Source organism: Lynx rufus, unplaced genomic scaffold (assembly GCF_022079265.1).
Source record: "Lynx rufus isolate CCGP_SWC_20201006 ecotype Redwood Valley unplaced genomic scaffold, mLynRuf1.p SCAF_13, whole genome shotgun sequence".
Classification (NCBI taxonomy): domain Eukaryota; kingdom Metazoa; phylum Chordata; class Mammalia; order Carnivora; family Felidae; genus Lynx; species Lynx rufus.
This window is the reverse complement of record NW_025814827.1, coordinates 59236842-59257946: the sequence shown is the minus strand read 5'-3', so window position 1 is coordinate 59257946 and position 21105 is coordinate 59236842. Positions and strand designations below refer to the sequence as shown.

The window sequence follows — 21105 nt, the reverse complement described above, 5'->3', positions numbered from 1 at the left end:
TTGTCTTTTTTAGATCCCACATATAAGTGAGATCATATGTATTTGTTATCTCTGGCTTATTTCACTTAGCATAATGCCCTCAAGGTCCACCCACATTTTTGCAAATGGCAGGATCTTCTTGTTTTTTGCTTTTTGCTTTTGTTTTTTTTAAATGACTAAATACTTTATAGCTGAGTTACTCTATAATGTTTTGCTGGCATGGGATACCATAACTTTGATGGACACTGACAACCCACACTGTGAAACTGATATTATGCCTACTGGACAGGTGTCTCTGAACACTGCTCACTGTAGTTAAACTGTTGTTTTATTAGGAGCACCAGATAAATGTTTCTTCAGAACTAATACTACAAACATTTGCTTTTTGGGCAACTGGATTGATTTGTAATTATAGACATGGTGAATAAAAGCCCTTAGGCTTACAGAAACTACTAAAATAACCCATTCACAGAAGTGATGAAATAGCTAGAATCAGGGACAAAAACATCTGTCTGTCTTCTCCCTAGCAGAGCACTGGACATCTTCATCGCAGAATTGGACCCTAGAGCCTAGACACTCTATGGAAGAGAGAATGTCCTGGGTAGTATCCAGGGCTCCTGATGACCAGCAGTAGATCTGACAGTCAGGATTGTACTAGTGTCTTTATTGTCACAATAGTTTGGTTAAAAATGTTATCTTTTTGTACAAAAGATGTTGTTGGGATTGCTACTTTTGCTTTTAGAAAACCATAGCAATGAAAAGTCATTGTGTGCATGTGTGTGTGCAATATATCAAATAGTAAACTAAGGTCTAAAATCCCATATCCCAGGGTTCTCAACTCTGGCTGCATCTGGACGGAATTACTGGGTTAAACATACACAGGGCTTGGCCCCACATCCAGGAGATTCTGATGTGCATCTATGGTTGAGAACCACTGTCTGGGTTAGCTGAAGAACCTGTCCAAAGCCACTTCAGGAATATATTGGTTCTTTTAGATAAAAGAAGATCCTTGATATTCCATATATTGGTAATGAGTGGTAATTCACTGACCATGGAAAAACGTCTTGAAAATATTTTAGCCAGTATATATGTGAGAGAAGAGAGGAATAGCTTGGTATGGTAGGAATATCATAGGATTTGAACCTGAGTTTGATTAATATTCGAATCTCCTTCTACCTAGCTAAGTAATCTTAGCCCCCTCTGAATTCAGCTACTTCTTCTGGAAAATGAAAATATTAGCACCTCATTTACTGAGTATCACTATCAAATGGGGGAGCTTTGTCAGCTACAAAGCAGTCTGCTAACACACAGAGAAGAAGGCCACGTGAAGACAGAGGCAGGGCCTGGAGCTATGCTGTCACAAACCACAGAACACCAGGAGCCACAGCACATATGCAAGAGGCAAGGGAAGGGCTTTCTCCTCTAGAATGTGGCCCTGGAAAGCCTTGATTTTGGGCTTCTGACATACAGAACTGTGAGAGAGTAAGTTTCTCTTGTTTAAAGACACCTTGCTTGGAATAATTTGTTACGGCAGTCCAGGAAATGAACACACAGCTTAGTAGGAGAGCCTTTGGGAGGGGTGGTGGTCAGTGCAGGATGGCTGTTCCTGAAGGACAGGCTGCTTTGGGGTCTGACTCCTTACTTCTCCCAGTTTCTTCTTTTCCTCTGCTTTTGGACTCAGAGTTTTCCACCTGATTTCCATGGGAGCAGGCGTTAGCGCTCTTATGTTGCTGTTGTGTTTGGGGGCAAACCTACAATGATGGGAGGAAACACAGGCACCATGTGTAGGATTTGTCTGTGAGGCCCAAATCACTTAAGACATGGAGTAATTTAAAAACACACAGGCATGAGAACTAACAAGTGCTGGTGAAGGTTGTTCTGTGCTTAACTGTAAAAATAAATAAGGCTAGTTTGCCATTGGGAGTATCATTGGCACACGAAGAATTAATATAATAATGTGCTTAAAAAGTGTCTTGTAATTGTGTTTGCACTATTGATTTGCTTAGTAAATTATTTTGGAAAGATGGTCCAAACTTCAGTCCCAACCTGGTTAACTTATGGGAGTCTAATTTAGTTGATTCTAAATTGTTGACATTTTATTGTACACAAATGCAAATCATATATTTGCTTATCTGCTTGCACTCAACTTTATTGTAGGTCATATAAATAGAATAAATTAAGAGAAAATACCTTGGGACAAAGAATTATGTGCTTATATATACTGATATGTGGCCAAACTGAAGAGTCATTTTTGCTAACCTGAAATTTTTAAATCCTTTTTTGTCTTTAGGGGAAATGTATAGCTCTAGTTACTAATTAGAATGCTCCTTACTGTATATTTTTAATGCTAAGTTATTCTGTTTTAGACGTGTTCCACATTATAAGTGATTACATTTTTTTAAAAAGCAGACATAATCCTAAGTAAATAATCAGAACATCCCTGGAAGAGTGAGGTCTTCCTTCTGTTTCACTGTGACATTCTGTGAACATTTAGGGGCTATCTCTAAAATGCAAATAATCCCTTGGGCAGTAGGTCCTTTCATCTGTAGGAAAAGGGAATTCTGAAGCTCTTTCCCATGTTTATACAGAACTTTTAATGTCTCTCTGTAAGGGGAAAAGTATAAATGACTTTTTAATAGCTTTATTATTATTATTACCTTTAAAATATATTATGACAATTCCTCTTTGCTTTTTTTAGTAAGGCAATTTTTGTCATCTGCCTTCTTGTTTTTATTCTTTCATTTTATTGTCCTTGATATTCCACTGCTTTCTTGACACCTGACAACTTTTTTTTAGTTTGGTCCTTGCTGAATTAAAACTGAGCTCTATGAATTAAGATCATTGTTCATAGAGTGGGTAATAGATGGATGGTAGATAGATAGAAAAAGATGCATAGAGGTAGGATTTCTTTTTTGATGATGTAAGGTTTTATTTGCGGGGGTCTTTTTTCTCCACTGAATCAGATAATATAGTCTCTATTATGAGAGTTGTCCATTAGTCACTCTGTTTACTTTATGGATTCAATTTGGTAAGACAGAGATAACATGTAGTAGTGCTACCTCACTGAATGTGCTTTATGAAACATGAGCTCAACTATGTCTTAGCTGAGCTGTAGTGTGTGGATCAAGGTCCATTAATCAATCTAGAAAATATTAATTAAGCCTCAGACTTGTCACTTTGTTTAAATCAACAACACAAGATGAGGCTTAAATATGCAGAGGCCTGTAACTGGTGAGAGATTGTGAGACAAACGTCTTGTATCATTTGAAGTTAAAGTTCACCGGAAAACAGAATAGATTAAAGTGACAGAGTAGATTAAAGGCTGGCTTTAGTGGAGGTGGGGGGGAGATTAGAAAATTTGATTTCTACAGATTTTTGGAAACAAGCTTTTGAATAGTTGTGAAATAAAGTTATAGCTTTCTTTTAGCTTTATATGGCTAAATTACAATGTAAGAGTTCTTGAAAAGTCTTATAAAGCAACAAGACCCTTGAGTACCTTACATATTTTTTTTTCCCCCAGGGAGGCCTAAAGACTCAATTGACCTTAATAAAGAACTCTACAGAGACAAACAATAGGAATATAGGAGGTAAGGGAGTGACTCCTGTTGGATACTCGCTTAAGGCTTCTAACTTGGATGGATGAATGATTTCAACTGTCTCTCATTCTGCCAGATGCCAAGGTTGTGCACATCTAGGAGAATGCCCCAGGCTGCAGTGAGGTAGATTGTCTTCAGATGGAGCAAGTCAGAGCAGCTTAATAGCTATATTTACATTCCAGACAGGCCACACTCCTTATGTTGATTCCATCATCTGTGGTATTGCTCATTCTACTTCCTCTATCTTCAGTGGTCCATATGAGTGGTTCTCAAAGCATGGTTGCTAGATCAGCAGTATGAGCACAATTTGGGAATTTGTTAAAAATGCAAATTCCTGTGCCTCACCTCACATCTACTGAATGTGAAACTCTGGGGTGGACCCAGCAATCTGTGTTTTAACAAGCCCTTCAGGAAATACTGATCCATGCTAGTTTGAGACCCATGGATCTTAACTATCCTCTGCCTAATTTACTTTCAAGACTTGATCAGATCTTTCCCTTTTCTTAGAAGATATTATGCATGTCATATACAGCATATATTATACATCATCTAACAAAATACCTTATGCATCAAAAGTACTTGATAAGTAGTTGTCCCGTGAGTGCTCAGTACTTCTGCAGAGTTTTTGAAAGAAAGGAGAATGTCTTAGTCCTACTGTCTAGCACACTGCTTGCCAACATGCTCCCAATTGCCTCTGTCTACCACTAGAAGTGCTCTAGTGTTTTTGTGTGCAAAATTACAGGTGTTCCACAAATAGCAGTAAAATAAAACCTGCCCTAAGGGAGCCACAAGTAGAATGTGCCAGCCACCTACAAAACAGTTAAACTACAGTGTGTGCAAGTGATGTGTTTGTAAAGAGCATTCTTCCAGAATTTCTCAGTGGAATCAATCATAATTATTTTATATCCTTTTCCTCATAAATATCTTTGTTTCTCTGATCACATGTTCCAAATTTTGGTTCAGAAAATACAATGACTATAGTCATAATGAAGCTAATGAAATAAGGGCAATAGGTGTGTAGAGAAATTAGGATTTTAACATAACCAAATCTGTAAACTGAAGACAAGACACAAACCATTCAGGTGTTTTGGCTTGGATAGGAGTGGGGCAGTTGATTTATAGTTTGGAGGGCTGTGGGATCCTTTCAGCTTAATAACAATTTTTAAGGTAAAGTCAAATGTAGTTGGGTGATAAGAGTCTGGTTTGAAGTCCCAACACTTCCATGTATTTGGTATATAAAATTTAACTTACTTATTTTTCTGTGAACCACGTATAAAATAAAAATATTAACATTCAGGTCAGCCTCTAAGAATTTTCTAATATTCGGCCTTTTTGACCTATGAAAATGGAAATTTCACATGACTCAAACCAATATCTGGCTCAAAGAATTGTCATGAGGATTTAGTGAAGTCAATATGTAGAGTTCCTGGTACATAGTGGGTGCTCAATAAATATTAGATCTAGTCTCCTTATATGAAAGTGACTGGCACACGGTGTTCAATAGATATTTTTAAAGAAAACAATCACAAGAGAGAGCCATCTTCACAATCTAAATATAAAGCCAGTCTTTGATATTGTCACTCTAACGGGCACTTCCATGCTAAGTAACTGTCTCCATACTGATTACTAAATTATTTTCCAGAATATTCATAGTTTGGAAGGGGTCTATTTTTTATCCAATATTTACTACTTTTGTGGGCATTAAAAATGTGATATTTTTATGCATATTTTCATTATTTAAAGTATTCATAATTTAGTGTTGGCATTTGTCTTGAAATGGATTTTGAATTGCATAAAACACTTAACTTCTATTGTGCTTTGGTTCAAGCAGGGAGAAAAACAACTTAAGGCAGTCAGCCTTTGGTATATTAAAAAACATTATTCATGTTTTCATTTAGGCTCTCCTGCATATCACAAAGCTTGAGAAATGACTCAAGACTGGCTTTAACCCCTCAGTAACAGTTATGTTTCCACTGTGGAGCATCTTTGAGAGTCAGGGGATTGTCAAATGTATGTCAGTGGAGTACATTCCACATTGATTGAAATTTGGTCTCCAAATACCGGCAAATAATGAATAGTCAGTTTTCAAGGAGAAGGCAAGAAGTAGTGGTAATGCTATATAGAAAACAGTATCAAAATATAGGACTAGCTGCATGTTTAGAAAATAAAGCACAAAAAGAATTTGACCTGTTGCAGGTTTTTGTTCTCAAAAAAAAAAAAAGAAAGAAAGAAAGAAAGAAAGAAAGAAAGAAAATAGTCATTGTAGCATTATTATCCTTGGGTGTCAGCATTGATCATGGGGGCTAGAAAACCTTTCCATCTTTAATCTTTATCTTCAAGTCAGGGTTGTGTTAGATTTCCCACAGCTCAGAGACAACATCTAATGCTGGGTCAAAAGATCATGTAACTACCTAATGTTGCCAGCAGAAACCATCCAGATGGTATCACGCCTGCCATTTGCTTAGGCAGTGGTTCTTAAAACTGTTTCTGTCTTTTCATTTCTTTCCTTTCTCAACCAACATAAAAAAATTGTCGGAGGAAGATATGCAGTGTCCTTATGCCTATTTCTCTTCTGATTCATCCTTCTTCCCCAGATGGAAATTGCAAAAAAGTTTCTGTGATTGGGAAGCATAGCATCTTGGGATGTCATACTGTTTCTTTTTGAAAAATTTGTTTTGCTTCTAACCAGAAGAAGGTAGAAGGTACAGGTATGGTGGAAAGAACATAAAACCAGGTAGCTTCACTGATTCCTGAAGATTTCACTGATAAAATAAGGGGGTTTGGATTATCTTATGAATATATGAATAAATATTTCATGAAGCCTTTGCCTGCTCCAACAGTTCATATTAAAAGCTAACTCTCTTTTAAAGGAAAGAGAAACATTGCTCTTTTCAATGAACTTTCTTGCTGTGACTCTGGAGACATCACCTTTTTTTTTTTTTTTTTTTTTTTTAGCAGCCAAGGATGCTCTCAGCATAAAATGTTTACAACCTGACTCTAACCAAGACACATGAGTAGACAGAGCACTAGATTTTATGTTCCTTTTGTTCCCTCAGTACCTGATATATAAAAAAATATAAAATATATATAAATTTCTGCTGAACAAATTTTTGCTGAAGGGAAGTCAGAAAATCTGTGTCCTATTGTTGGAATGAACTAACTGTGAAACTGTAGCCAGGTCACTAGAGCTCCCTGGGCTCTATGGTGAGGAGGTAATTCCAGGTGACCCCTGAGATCTTTCCTAGCTTTAAAGTCTGTGAACCTGGATTCCAAAACAAATTGCTCTCTGAAAGCACTGTTTATACTTTTCAGAAACTTTCACATTTTGAACACTTGTGTAACAGAAAACAGTTATGGTTAAGTATGAAAGTTTAAAGTGGTTGCAGTTGGAGCACCAATAATGGTTAATTAGACTAACCAACTCTCACCTGGAATCTCACAGGACATGAGGACTATGCCACTTACTTTGTTCCCTTTTTGAGTAGCTGAGCTGGTGCAGGGAAAGGAGTAAGAAAAGTAGGAAGAGGGGTAAACTGTAGTGGTGTTCAGCCTCGGGCAGCTGGAAAAACTAAGTGTGAAGGCAGAGCCTGGCCCAGGGTGGGACAAGAAGTCAGAGAAAAGAACAGGATACCTCTGATGGATTTGGCCAAAGAAAAAGGCCCAGAGCCATGCATCACATGTGCCCATTGGCTGGTTACTTTTTCCTGTGGGTCAGTGGCCACTAATTCTTAGCAGTCATGGCCTAGTTGTTTACACTTTCTCTATTTGAGTCCCAGGTCTTTGGGAGAATTTTTCAGTTCTGTATGTTTCAATGTTTTCATCTTTAAATGGGTAATAATAATGGGGATTACATGACAATCCATGCAAAAATCTGTGTGCAATGCATGTTAGCCTATTAATATTAATAAACATCAATGCATTAGCTATTATTTTTATTACTGCTACCACCACTCATTCATTAGAAGAGATAGACCAGCTCACTGCCTAAAGGGGAAATAAGAGGTGTGCTAAGAAGATAATTCCTGCTATGATCACTGAAAACCTCCTTATCTCTCTCTAAAAATAAAGCCCTCACCTCTTATGTGACTTTAATTCCATTTTTATAGTAACTCATTCTCTTGAGCAAAGCATTGCCCTCTTGCTGTGGTCCTCTCTTAAAGTGGAAATATTCACTGGGGACAGCATATTAGGTCCCTAAAATCTCACTATGGAACAATATCTAGAATTTCTGTTCTGTATGACAGGAGGGAGAGAGAGAGGGAGAGAAAGAGGGAAAGAGAGAGAGAATGGGTTAGAATAATAAAGGGAAAAAGTGCTTGATTCTAAAACGGCAAAGGGAACGTGGAGGTGAGTAGGAAGACTAAGAGGAAAACAGGAACCATGAAGGACAATTACCCCCTATTTCAGAGTTCTGTCCAGCAGAGTGTGCTCTACTCACCAATTGTGAAAATTTAGATACAGGATCATTTGTGGTTCTGACAAGGATATCCTGGGAGCTTTAGGATTTTTATATCCAAAATTGAATCTTCATCTGTAACATCACCATATTTTCAAAAAAAATTCTGCAAACTATGTTTTGGTGGTATCTCCAGTCTTCTATTTCTCGTTTATGTTTAACAGAGACACAATGGGGCTTGTTGGATATAGTTCTAATAGTAAAACAGGCTATAAAAGATAAAAAAGATGGAGACTAAAACATCATCCGGGGAACTCTGAAAAAGATCATATGATTATAGGATCCTGCAGAATTAAGAGAACTCTTGGGAATGATTAGTTCTAGTCATAGGAATTATAGAAATATGGATACTGGCTAAGAAAGAAGCTATGTAGAATATCTAGGAAGATGAGATCAGAATGGAAATTCTTTATATGAGAAATTGTATTAAAATAAAATTTAAATTGATTAAAATCAAAGTCAGTACATTATGAAGCTACATACAACCATTAACAATTTAAAAGCTAGCTCTTGGTGTAGAGGATAGTCATTGATCTCCCTTTCTTTAGCATCACCTTCACACTTAAGAAAGCATATGTTTTTCCATTTGTTAAACTCTTCATGGCTCCCTCTTATACAGCTCTCGGTCCATTTCCTCCAGGAGACTTTTCTTCATACCACTGTACATGGGTATTCCTCTCACTTTTGATTCTCCTAAGCCCTTCCTGTTGGGGCCATTTCATGGATACTGACTTTTTATATCTATACCTGTCATTCTTGTGTATGACTTATCTCCTCATCAGTATTATAAAGTATTTGAGAGGAAGAATTACAAATACCTGTGTATCCCATACACTGTCTTTTTCTGTGATGTGGACAAAATAAATACTCAAGTAATATTTGTGGTTGAGTAATTTAGTTCTTGTAGGGAAGAAAATTTATGATTATGAACCCAATTTAAAAGAAATTTGTCTATTTGGAATTGGTGATTTGAAAGTAAGGAGTGTCACCATATTGACCAAACAATTGCTAGTGATTAATCAAAGTTCAAGTATATCAATGAAAAAAATTTCATTTTAAGGCAAAGTCAGTAAGGTAATATTAGAATCCATTGGTTTATGCATCATTATTATGCTTGCACTGTTTACTCCATTTTCTTTCAACTAAAAAATTCTATTGATGTCAATGGATTGGGATTTCCAAAATACAAAAAATTATACACATGATTATTTATTTTTAAGGGACATTTTAATAAAAATTTATTTGTAAAAATTCTCAGAATCCTAAGCAAATGCTTTTAGACTTAACATGTAGTTTATGACTCTTTCTCTTAAAACCTGACTTTATTCCACACAATCCAGGGGTGTTTTCTGATTATTTATTGTTGGTTAGTGTCTAATATTCCCCTAGATGTCCTAGAATTGGAGAGTTGATTTTAAACAAGTGTCATAAGTACCAGGCAAGTTATTGCAGCCAAGGAAAGGTGCACCAAGTTAGGGGAATTGAATTGTGTGTGTAGTCTGGACCATTCTGCACAGATGGTGCCTGCCTGGGCCCTGATGTGGCTCTGTTTGCTCCATTTTGAAGTGAAACTTAGGGGAGCCTAAGACTATCTGAGGTCTTAAGTGAAGAAACTTTACCTAAGGGGGTGGGCTTAACATTCTGACGTGGAATAGAGGGGAGAACATGAGGCCCACCTACTCCCCAGCAGCACAGCTGGCCAAACAAATTTGGCTTTATACATGTAATTGCCCCCATGGAGTGTGGCAACATGGACACTTTCCCCCCTGACCTCACCATTTTGCCTTTTCCTAAAGGACTTATGAAATATAGGATTCTCAGGTAGCAACAACTGCAAGAGTAAACATTGAGTGGAGGAGAAATACAGCATACATGAATTTATAGTGGTAAAGCTTTTCTCCTTTTCTATTTTGATGGAAATTTTGTATTGGACTTCTAGAACAAATTACCTGCTGATTTATATTTTAAAATTTATAAAACTTCATATCCCTTTGAAGCATTATTTTCCTGTGGTGATGACATCTCAATTGACTCCAACTCTAAATTCATTGTGACCTTCAATTAATTACAGTACTTCTCCTTACACCCATTTGTATTTAGTGTTCTTCCACTATGACAGCATCTATCACAGTTTTTCACAGCATCCAAATCAGAGTAGGGGAAGGAGTTCTATCTCCTACAGTTGCTCAGTGAGCCTCTAGCACTTATTCACCATGGCCCCAGCTGTACTGAGCTATAATTGACATTTAATGTGTAAGTTTTAAGTGTGAAACATGATGATTTGATATATGAATATACTGCAAAATGATAACCACAATAGAATTAGTTATTGTGGGATTTTTCCAATATCCAGGATATGGAAACAACCTAAATACCCATTGATGAATGAATGGATTAAAAAAGGTGTGAGGGGCGCCTGGGTGGCTCAGTCGGTTGAGCGTCCGACTTCGGCTCAGGTCATGATCTCACAGCTCTTGAGTTTGAGCCCTGCGTCGGGCTCTGTGCTGACAGCTCGGAGCCTGGAGCCTGCTTCGGATTCTGTGTCTCCCTCTCTCTCTGCCCCTAACCCATTTGCATTCTGTCTCTGTCTCTCTCGAAAAATAAACATTAAAAAAAATTTTTTTTAAAAGGTGTGTATATATATATATATATATATATATATATATATATATTATATAATTGAGCCATAAGAAAGAAGGAAATTCTGGGGCACTTGGGTGGCTCGGTTGGTTGAGCATCCAACTTCGGCTCAGGTTATGATCTCGTGTTTGTGATTTCTAGCCCCACATCTGGTTCACTGCTGTCAGTATGTCAGTACAGAGCCCATTTTGGATCCTCCGTCCCCCTCTCTCTGCTCCTCCACTGCGTGTGCTCTCCCAAAAATAAATATTAAAAAAAAAAAGGAAATTCTGCCATTTGTGATAATATGGATAGACCTCAAGAACACTATATTAAGTGAAATTAGCCAGATAGAGAAAGAAAAATAAAAAGCCAAACTCAGACCCCCAACACTTCTAGCCTCCTGGAGGTACAATTTATTGCCAAGCCTCTTTACCTTCCCTACCTGTCTCCCAGGGTAGACACCAACACATTCTCCAGCATGCTTTGTTTCCACCTCCTAAAGAAAGCAGAACAATGCCCTTTCTAAAATTTCCAATACGTATCTCATGCTTAGTATCTTTCTATTTGTTGACATTCATATTTTCTTTAAATAATTTGAAAAAATGTAATTGAAACAAGTAGGCTAAGTTTGGAACTCTGTATAATGTTTAACTTTTTAAAAGAATTCTTATTTATTTGTATATTTGTATATTTATATGTATACTGGTACATAAGAGACAAAAAATCATTACAAATCAGGTAATACATAGGAAAGTGGGGTAGTATGTAAGTCCAAAGTATATTAAGAAGATATTGTTGGCCCCCCATGAATATAAATATTACTTTCTGTAGAAATTTGCCTATTTGATGCATTTAAAACACCAGGTTGATTACAAGAACCATCTAAAATATGACACAAATTAGTCTAAAACATGATATAGTATTTTAATAAACATTTATTAAATATCATGTGCTGAGTACTGTGTTAGGAACTATGTATATTTATTCTATTTATTTATTTATTTATTTAATTTTTTTATTATATGAAATTTATTGTCAAATTAGTTTCCATACAACACCCAGTGCTCATCCCAAAAGATGCCCACTTCAATGCCCATCACCTACCCTCCCCTCCCTCCCACCCCTCCCTCCCACCCCCCATCAACCCTCAGTTTGTTCTCAGTTTTTAAGAGTCTCTTATGCTTTGGTTCTCTATCCCACTCTAACCTCTTTTTTTTTTTCTTTTTTTTCCTTCCCCTCCCCCATGGGTTTCTGTTAAGTTTCTCAGCATCCACAAAAGAGTGAAAACATACGGTATCTGTCTTTCTCTGTATGACTTATTTCACTTAGCATAACACTCTCCAGTTCCATCCATGTTGCTACAAAGGGCCATATTTCATTCTTTCTCGTTGCCATGTAGTACTCCATTGTATATATAAACCACAATTTCTTTATCCATTCATCAGTTGATGGACATTTAGGCTTTTTCCACAGTTTGGCTATTATTGAGAGTGCTGCTATAAATGTTGGGGTAAAAGTGCCCCTCTGCATCAGTACTCCTGTATCCCTTGGGTAAATTCCTAGCAGTGCTATTGCTGGGTCATAGGGTAGGTCTATTTTTAATTTTTTGAGGAACCTCCACACTGTTTTCCAGAGTGGCTGCACCAGTTTGCATTCCCACCAATAGTGCAAGAGGGTTCCCGTTTCTCCACATCCTCTCCACATCTATAGTCTCCTGATTTGTTCATTTTGGCCACTGTGACTGGCGTGAGGTGATAGCTGAGTGTGGTTTTGATTTGTATTTCCCTGATGAGGAGCGACGTTGAGCATCTTTTCATGTGCCTGTGGGCCATCTGGATGTCTTCTTTAGAGAAATGTCTATACATGTTTTCTGCTCATTTCTTCACTACATTATTTGTTTTCCGGGTGTGGAGTTTGGTGAGCTCTTTATAGATGTTGGATACTAGCCCTTTGTCAAATATGTCATTTGCAAATATCTTTTCCCATTCTGTTGGTTGCCTTTTAGCTTTGTTGATTGTTTCCTTTGCTGTGCAGAAGCTTTTTATCTTCACGAGGTCCCAATAGTTCATTTTTGCTTTTAATGCCCTTGCCTTTGGGGATGTGTCAAGTAAGAAATTGCTGCGGCTGAGGTCAGAGAGGTCTTTTCCTGCTTTCTCCTCTAGTGTTTTGATGGTTTCCTGTCTCACATTCAGGTCCTTTATCCATTTTGAGGTAATTTTTGTGAATGGTGTAAGAAAGTGGTCTAGTTTCATTCTTCTGCATGTTGATGTCCAGTTCTCCCAGCACCATTTGTTAAAGAGACTGTCTTTTTTCCATTGGATATTTTTTTCTGCTTTGTCAAGGATTAGTTGGCCATAGTTTTGTGGGTCTAGTTCTGGGGTTTCTATTTTCTTCCATTGGTCTCTGTGTCTGTTTTTGTGCCAATACCATGCTGTCTTGATGATTACAGCTTTGTAGTAGAGGCTAAAGTCTGGGATTGTGATGCCTCCTGCTTTGGTCTTCTTCAAAATTACTTTGGATATTTTGGGCCTTTTGTGGTTCCATATGAATTTTAGGATTGCTTGTCTAGCTTTGAGAAGAAGAGTGGTGCAATTTTGATTGGGATTGCATTGAATGTGTAGGTAGGATTGACATTTTGACAATATTTATTCTCCCAACCCATGAACACGGAATGTTTTTCCATTTCCTTATATCTTCTTCAATTTCCTTCATAAGCTTTCTATAGTTTTCAGCATACAGATCTTTTACGTCTTTGATTAGATTTATTCCTAGGTATTTTATGCTTCTTGGTGTACTTGTGAATGGGATCAGTTTCTTTATTTGTCTTTCTGTTGCTTCATTATTAGTGTATAAGAATGCAACTGATTTCTGTACATTGATTTTGTATCCTGAAACTTTGCTGAATTCATGTATCAGTTCTAGCAGACTTTTGGTGGAGTCTATCGGATTTTCCATGTATTATATCATGTCATCTGCAAAAAGTGAAAGCTTGACTTCATCTTTGCCAATTTTGATGCCTTTGATTTCCTTTTGTTGTCTGATTGCTGATGCTAGAACTTCCAACACTATGTTAAACAACAGCGGTGAGAGTGGACATCCCTGTCGTGTTCCTGATCTCAGGGAAAAAGCTCTCAGTTTTTCACCATTGAGGTTGATATTAGTTGTGGGCTTTTCATAAATGACTTTTATGATGTTTAAGTATGTTTCTTCTACCCCGACTTTCTCGAGGGTTTTTATTAAGAAAGGATGCTGAATTTTGTCAAATGTTTTTTCTGCATCGAATGACAAGATCATATGATTCTTATCTTTTCTTTTATTAATGTGATGTATCACATTGATTGATTTGCGAATGTTGAACCAGCCTTGCATCCCAGGAATGAATCCCACTTGATCATGGTGAATAATTCTTTTTATAAGCTGTTGAATTCGATTTGCTAATATCTTATTGAGAATTTTTGAATCCATATTCATCAAGGATATTGGCCTGTAGTTCTCCTTTTTTGCTGGGTCTCTGTCTGGTTTAGGAATCAAAATAATGCTAGCTTCATAGAATGAATCTGGAAGTGTTCCTTTCCTTTCTATTTTTTGAATATCTTGAGAAGGATAGGTATTATCTTTATTTTTATTTATTTATTTAAAAAAATTTTTTTTAATGTTTTATTATTTATTTTTGAGACAGAGAGAGACAGAACATGAACGGGGGAGGGTCAGAGAGAGAGGGAGACACAGAATCTGAAACAGGCTCCAGGCTCTGAGCAGTCAGCACAGAGCCCGACGTGGGGCTCGAACTCACGGACCGCGAACTCACGGACCGCGAGATCGTGACCTGAGCCTAAGTCGGACGCTTAACCGACTGAGCCACCCAGGCGCCCCCTAGGTATTATCTTTAAATGTCTGGTAGAATTCCCCAGGGAAGCCATCTGGTCTTGGACTCTTATTTGTTGGGAGATTTTTGATAACTGATTCAATTTCTTCGCTGGTTATTGGTGTGTTCAAGATTTCTATTTCCTCCTATTTGAGTTTTGGAAGTGTGTGGGTGTTTAGGAATTTGTCCATTTCTTCCAGGTTGTCCAGTTTGTTGGCAAATAATTTTTCATAGTATTCCCTGATAATTGTTTGTATTTCTGAGGGATTGGTTGTAATAATTCCATTTTCATTCATGATTTTATCTATTTGGGTCCTCTCCCTTTTCTTTTTGTGAAGCCTGGTGAGAGTTTTATCCATTTTGTTTATTTTTTTTTAAAGAACCAACTCTCGGTTTCATTGATCTGCTCTACAGTTTTTGTAGATTCTATGTTGTTTATTTCTGCTCTGATCTTTATTATTTCTCTTCTTCTGCTGGGTTTGGGGTGTCTGTGCTGTTCTGTTTCTATTTCCTTTAGGTGTGCTGTTAGATTTTGTATTTGGGATTTTTCTTGTTTCTTGAGATAGGCCTGGATTGCAATGTAGTTTCCTCTCAGGACTGCCTTCGCTGCATCCCAAAGCGTTTGGATTGTTGTATTTTCATTTTCGTTTGTTTCCATATATTTTTTGATTTCTTCTCTAATTGCCTGGTTGACCCATTCATTCTTTAGTAGGGTGTTCTTTAATCTCATGCTTTTGGAGGTTTTCCAGACTTTTTCCTGTGGTTGATTTCAAGCTTCATAATATTGTGGTCTGAAAGTGTGCATGGTATGATCTCAATTCTTGTATACTTATGAAGGGCTGTTTTGTGACCCAGTATATGATCTATCTTGGAGAATGCTCCATGTGCACTCGAGAAGAAAGTATATTCTGTTGCTTTGGGATGCAGAGTTCTAAATATATCTGTCAAGTCCATCTGATCCAATGTATTATTCAGGTCCCTTGTTTCTTTATTGATCATGTGTCTAGATGATCTATCCATTGCTGTGAGTGGGGTGTTAAAGTTCCCTGCAATTACTGCACTCTTATCAATAAGGTTGCTTATGTTTATGAGTAGTTGTTGTATATATTTGGGGGCTCCTGTATTCGGCGCATAGACATTTATAATTGTTAGTTCTTCTTGATGGATAGACCCTGTGATTATTATATAATGTCCTTCTTCATCTCTTGTTACAGCCTTTAATTTAAAGTCTAGTTTGTCTGATATAAGTATTGCTACTCCAGCTCTCTTTTGACTTCCAGTGGCATGATAACTAGTTCTCCATCCCTTCACTCTCAATCTGAAGGTGTCCTCAGGTCTAAAATGAGTCTCTTGTAGACAGCAAATAGATGGGTCTTGTTTTTTTTATCCATTCTGATACCCTGTGTCTTTTGGTTGGTGCATTTAGTCCATTTACATTCAGTGTTATTATAGAAAGATATGGGTTTAGAGTCCTTGTGATGTCTGTAGGTTTCATGCTTGTAGCGATGTCTCTGGTACTTTGTCTCACAGGATCCCCCTTAGGATCTCTTGTAGGGCTGGTTTAGTGGTGACAAATTCCTTCAGTTTTTGTTTGTTTGGGAAGACCTTTATCTCTCCTTCTATTCTAATTAACAGACTTGCTGGATAAAGGATTCTTGGCTGCATATTTTTTCTGTTCATCACATTGAAGATTTCCTGCCATTCCTTTCTGGCCTGCTAAGTTTCAGTAGAGAGATCGGTCACGAGGCTTATAGGTCTCCCTTTATATGTTAGAGCATGTTTATCCCTAGCTGCTTTCAGAATTTTCTCTTTATCCTTGTATTTTGCCAGTTTCACTATGATATGTCGTGCAGAAGATCGATTCAAGTTACGTCTGAAAGGAGTTCTCTGTGCCTTTTGGATTTTAATGCCTTTTTCCTTCCCCAGATCAGTGCAGTTCTCAGCTCTTCTTTCTTCAACTACACCTTCAGCACCTTTCCCTCTCTCTTCCTCCTCTTGAATACCAATTATGTGTAGATTATTTCTCTTTAGTGCATCACTTTGTTTTCTAATTTTCCCCTAATACTCCTGGATTTTTTTATCTCTCTTTTTCTCAGCTTCTTCTTTTTCCATAATTTTATCTTCTAGTTCACCTATTCTCTCCTCTGCCTCTTCAATCCAAGTGTGGTCATTTCCATTTTATTTTGCAGCTCATTAATAGCGTCTTTTAGCTCCTCCTGGCTGTACCTTAGTCCCTTGATCTCTGTAGCAATAGATTCTCTGCTGTCCTTTATACTGTTTTCAAGCCCAGCGATTAATTTTATAGCTATTATTCTAAATTCACTTTCTGTTATATTGTTTAAATCGTTTTTGATCAGTTCGTTAGCTGTCGTTATTTCCTGAGGTTTTTTTGAGGGGAATTCTTCCGTTTTGTCATTTTGGATAGTCCCTGGAGTGGTGCGGAACTGAGGGGCACTTCCCCTGTGTACTTCCCCTGTGCTGTTTTGAATAACTTGCGTTGGTGGGCAGGGCCACAGTCAGACATGGAACTATGTATATTTAAAGAATAATCATACATGGTGTCTGCTCTTAAGACCTCACAGTCCAGCCAGGACATCAGTAGGACAGATTTAACCATTTTAGGGTAACAAAGTAGGAGTTCTAAAGAGACTCCTCCTTATAAATCTCTGGGATTCTTTATGTTGAGATCCCTCTTTTTTAGAAGCAAACTGAACGCACCACAGTATATGTATCCATTCACCTGCTGAAGGGCATCTTGGCTGCTTCCAAGTTTTGGCAATTATGAATAAAGCTGCTATAAACATCTGTGTACAGATATTTATGTGTACGTAAGTTTTCAACTTTTTTTGATAACTACCAAGGAATGTGAATGCTAGACTGTATGGTACAGTTTGTTTAGTTTTGTAAGAAATAGCCTGCCTGCCAAAGTGTCTGTGTAGTTTTGCACTCCCATCAGCAATGAATGAGAGTTCCTGTTGTATCACATTCTCTCCAGTATTTTCTGCTGTCAGTGCTTTGGATTTTGGGAGGAAAAGATGGGGGAAGGAGGGAAATTTTAATGTCAAAACCAAGAGGATTTACTGATAGATTAGATGTGAGGTGTGAGGAGTCAAGGATAACTGCAAGATATATATTTTTTCCCCTGAGGAGATAGGATAGAATAATTGTATGTACTGAAATGGAAAACTGTTGGAAACAGGTGGTCTTGGGAGAAGGCCAAGAGTTTGCCTTTGGATGTGTTAAATTTGAGATCCTGGGTATATATCTAATGAATATGTTGAGATACAGGGTAGGCCATGTTGATGTGGTGTTCAGGGAAGAGATTTGGGAAAGAGCTATAAATTTGGGAGTCATTGTTCTTGTGGACAGTATTTGACACCATAAAACTAGATGATATCACCAATAGAGTTTGTGTAGATAGAAACAAGATGCTTAAGAAGCCTAGGACATCCCATTGGACAGTAGTTGGGAAGATTTGCAAGAAATAGCAAAGGAGATTTTGAGGAAGTGGCTATGGATATAGGGGGAAAGCTAGGAATGTGCCGTTTCTAGAACTAAGTGAAGAAAATGTTTCTCAGAGAAGGGAGTAATCAACAATGTCAAACTCTTATGATAATTCAGGTAAGATGAGAACTGAGAATGGCTGGTTGGACTTAGCAACATGGCAGTCATGGCTGAAAAGATGGTGGGGATAAAAGTATGATTTGGAATGAGTTCAAGAGAGATTGGGAGGAGATGAATTGGAAACAGCAAGTATACACAACTCCTTTGAGGTATTTTCTGAAAAGGGTAGAAGAACAGTGAAATGGTAGCTCAAGGAGAAAGTGATATGAGAGATGGAGATGGGGAGAGTGTCTATTTTAGATAAAGAAATAATGGTGTTTGTCTACATATGGATATGAAAAAGTAGAGAGGAAAGACTTGATAGTGCAGGGGAAGGAGGAAAGAATTCCTAGAGAAATGTCCTTGAGTAGGTAAGAGGGGATGGGATTGAGTATATAAGTGAAAGATCAGCTTTGATCCAAGTAGGCACAGTTCATTCATAAAGGCACCAGAAGGAAAGGCAGGGCTAGAAGCAATGGTTGAGTAGACATGTTAGAATTTTGTAGAAGTTCTCTTCTGACCACTTCTATTTTCTCAATAAGAGCCAAGGTTATCTAATCTTATTATCTGATGAGAGGGAGGAAGGGAGTGGTGTTAGAGATTTGAGAAGTAGGAGACGGTATATATTAGTCTAGAAGGGTTGGGGAGCGACTATTCTGGGGAAATGCAGTAGGGTTCCTGGGTTAAACTATGAACTCACTTGAGGTTATTAATTATGAATTTAAAAAGAGACCAGTCAGCATTTGGAACATTCAATGCAGTTTATCTTCATACACATGTAGTTATTTATTTAGGTGCAGATGAGTAGCAGATGGAAAGTTAGATCTAAGCAGGATTGGGGTTTGCCAAATAGGTACAACAAAATGACAGAAGACCAGAAGAGCTGAGAGTATATATACCAGAGTGATTATAATGTTGAACGTTGGAATAGAACTTGGATATTAACTGACTGGGTGGCTCAGTCAGTTAAGCATCTGACTCTTGGTTTTAGCTCAGTTCATGATCTCACTGTTCCATGAGTTTGAGCCCTGCATCAGGTTCCTCACTGACAGTGGGAGCCTGCTTGGAATTATCTCTCACCCTCTCTCTCTGGCCAACCCCCTCTCAAAATAAATGTATAAACTTAAAAAACAAGTTGTATATATTGGGAAGTGAGGATATGAAGGGAATAAGGGACAGAAAAAGGTGGAAGACCAATGAATGGATTCTAGGTCCTGCCGGGGTTGTCATTAATAAGCTGCTATTAAATGACTAGTCTGGCTAGCTAGCTACTCTATGGATACTGGCATAAAAATAAACACCACAGCTTGTAGAATTGTAAGTTGGCCTGACCAGTGAGATAATATAATATGTATGAGGTGAAAGGGTAGTACAGAGAAAAGAATTACCAAAGTCAGGCTCTAAGGGTAAGGTTTTCAAATATAAGACTGGTTGATCTCAGCAACCTCAACAATATCAGGTTCCGCTTGCAGACCCATAGTAATCAGGATAAATGTCCTTCATCTCATTAGAGCTAATCTGTTAGAGAGCTAAACCCACAAATACCTATCTAGTGTTACTGAACACAAGGCATTTTGCTAGGCTCTGTGATGAATATGAAGCTATAAGGAATTCCAAGTCCCTACCCAAGGAATTTTCAATCTAAGTTATTGTGGAATGGATCTTTTTCCCTTCCTTTCCCGTTTTTTGTCCCTGAAGCCATCTGGTGGAAGTGTTCAGGAGAAAAAAAGTCTAGAAATATCAAAGCAAACTTCTGAGAAATTCATTGATTCTGAGCACTACTTACTAAGTGCTTTACTACATACCAGCAATTTTGCCAGGCGTTGATATCCAGAGAGGGGACATACCTGTGAAGCTGACGTTATTAAATGAGATGGTAAGAGAGGAGTAGTAGGTAAATCTGACTGGTAACATCAAGGAAGGTCTCAAAGTGGAGGTGACTTGATTTGAATCATTAAAGCTGACTAGAGTTTGTGCTTATGCATAAATAAGAGAAGTAGTCCATTCTGCTATTTTCTGTTGTTTTGACTGAGAAAAACCCCCTCTTTCTGTTAAAATCATCCTCACACTCTGCCCTTTTTCATTCCTTCCTCTCATCTTCCTAAAGACCTGTTGATGGCTTGAGTTCTTCCATATGCAAGTTTCTACCTCTAAAAAAACCATAGTTTTAAATAACATTTATTTAACTGTTATTAAAGTAATATTATTTATATGGTTTATGTTAGCTCTCATTCTGTTTTTCTTTTTTATTAGCAGCATGTGAACTTCATACCTGTTCATCACATGATTTTGCTTTGTTTTGTTTTGTTTTGTTTTGGTGTTACCCTATGTGAGAGCAAACTAGCAAAATAGTATCTTAAAGCTGCTACAGCTCTTGGACGTTGTTTTACATATGAATAAATAGTTTTGGAAGAGTGAAGTCATTTATAACCTTCCTGACTTTTACAGGTAAATTAAAGTTTATGTCACACACTTTAGTTTTGAATTGTCCTGAAATTAGTCAGTATCAGAACAGTCTTTTTTTTTTTTTAATTGATGTAATATTCCCCTGTATACTTTTAGGGCATGAAAAATCTTAAGATATTTCACAATGGGAGATTAGCTATGACCAATATCATGTCTCCCAAATCTACTTTTGATTCCTTAGACACTAGTTCACTCCTTTCTTGGTGGAGGAAGCATTTCTGTCCATCCCAACCCATTTCGCTGCTGTTCTTGCACTTCCATTTTATTCTCCTCCTGTGGATATGGGTGGAGTTGATGTTGAAGTTTACCTTTTTTTTTTCTTTTTCCAAATGTGAACCAGGTGTGGGTAAGGTCTCAACTCAAATGTTCTTTGAAGGAGAAAATACATTTTCCCTGACAGAAGATGTTATTAAGAGATTAAATAAATCCAAAAAGTGTATTTCATTTAATAAAAAATGTATTTAGTTTATAAAAGAAATGTATGCATTTGTATTATGCTCTATAGAAAATAGATGGCA

The 21105-nt window shown here is 37.4% G+C and overlaps 1 pseudogene; it reads right to left on the bottom strand.

Moving 5' to 3' along the window:
• LOC124508316 (retinol dehydrogenase 14-like) overlaps nucleotides 1–21105 on the bottom strand; it is a 75539-nt pseudogene that overhangs the window by 12841 nt on the left and 41593 nt on the right.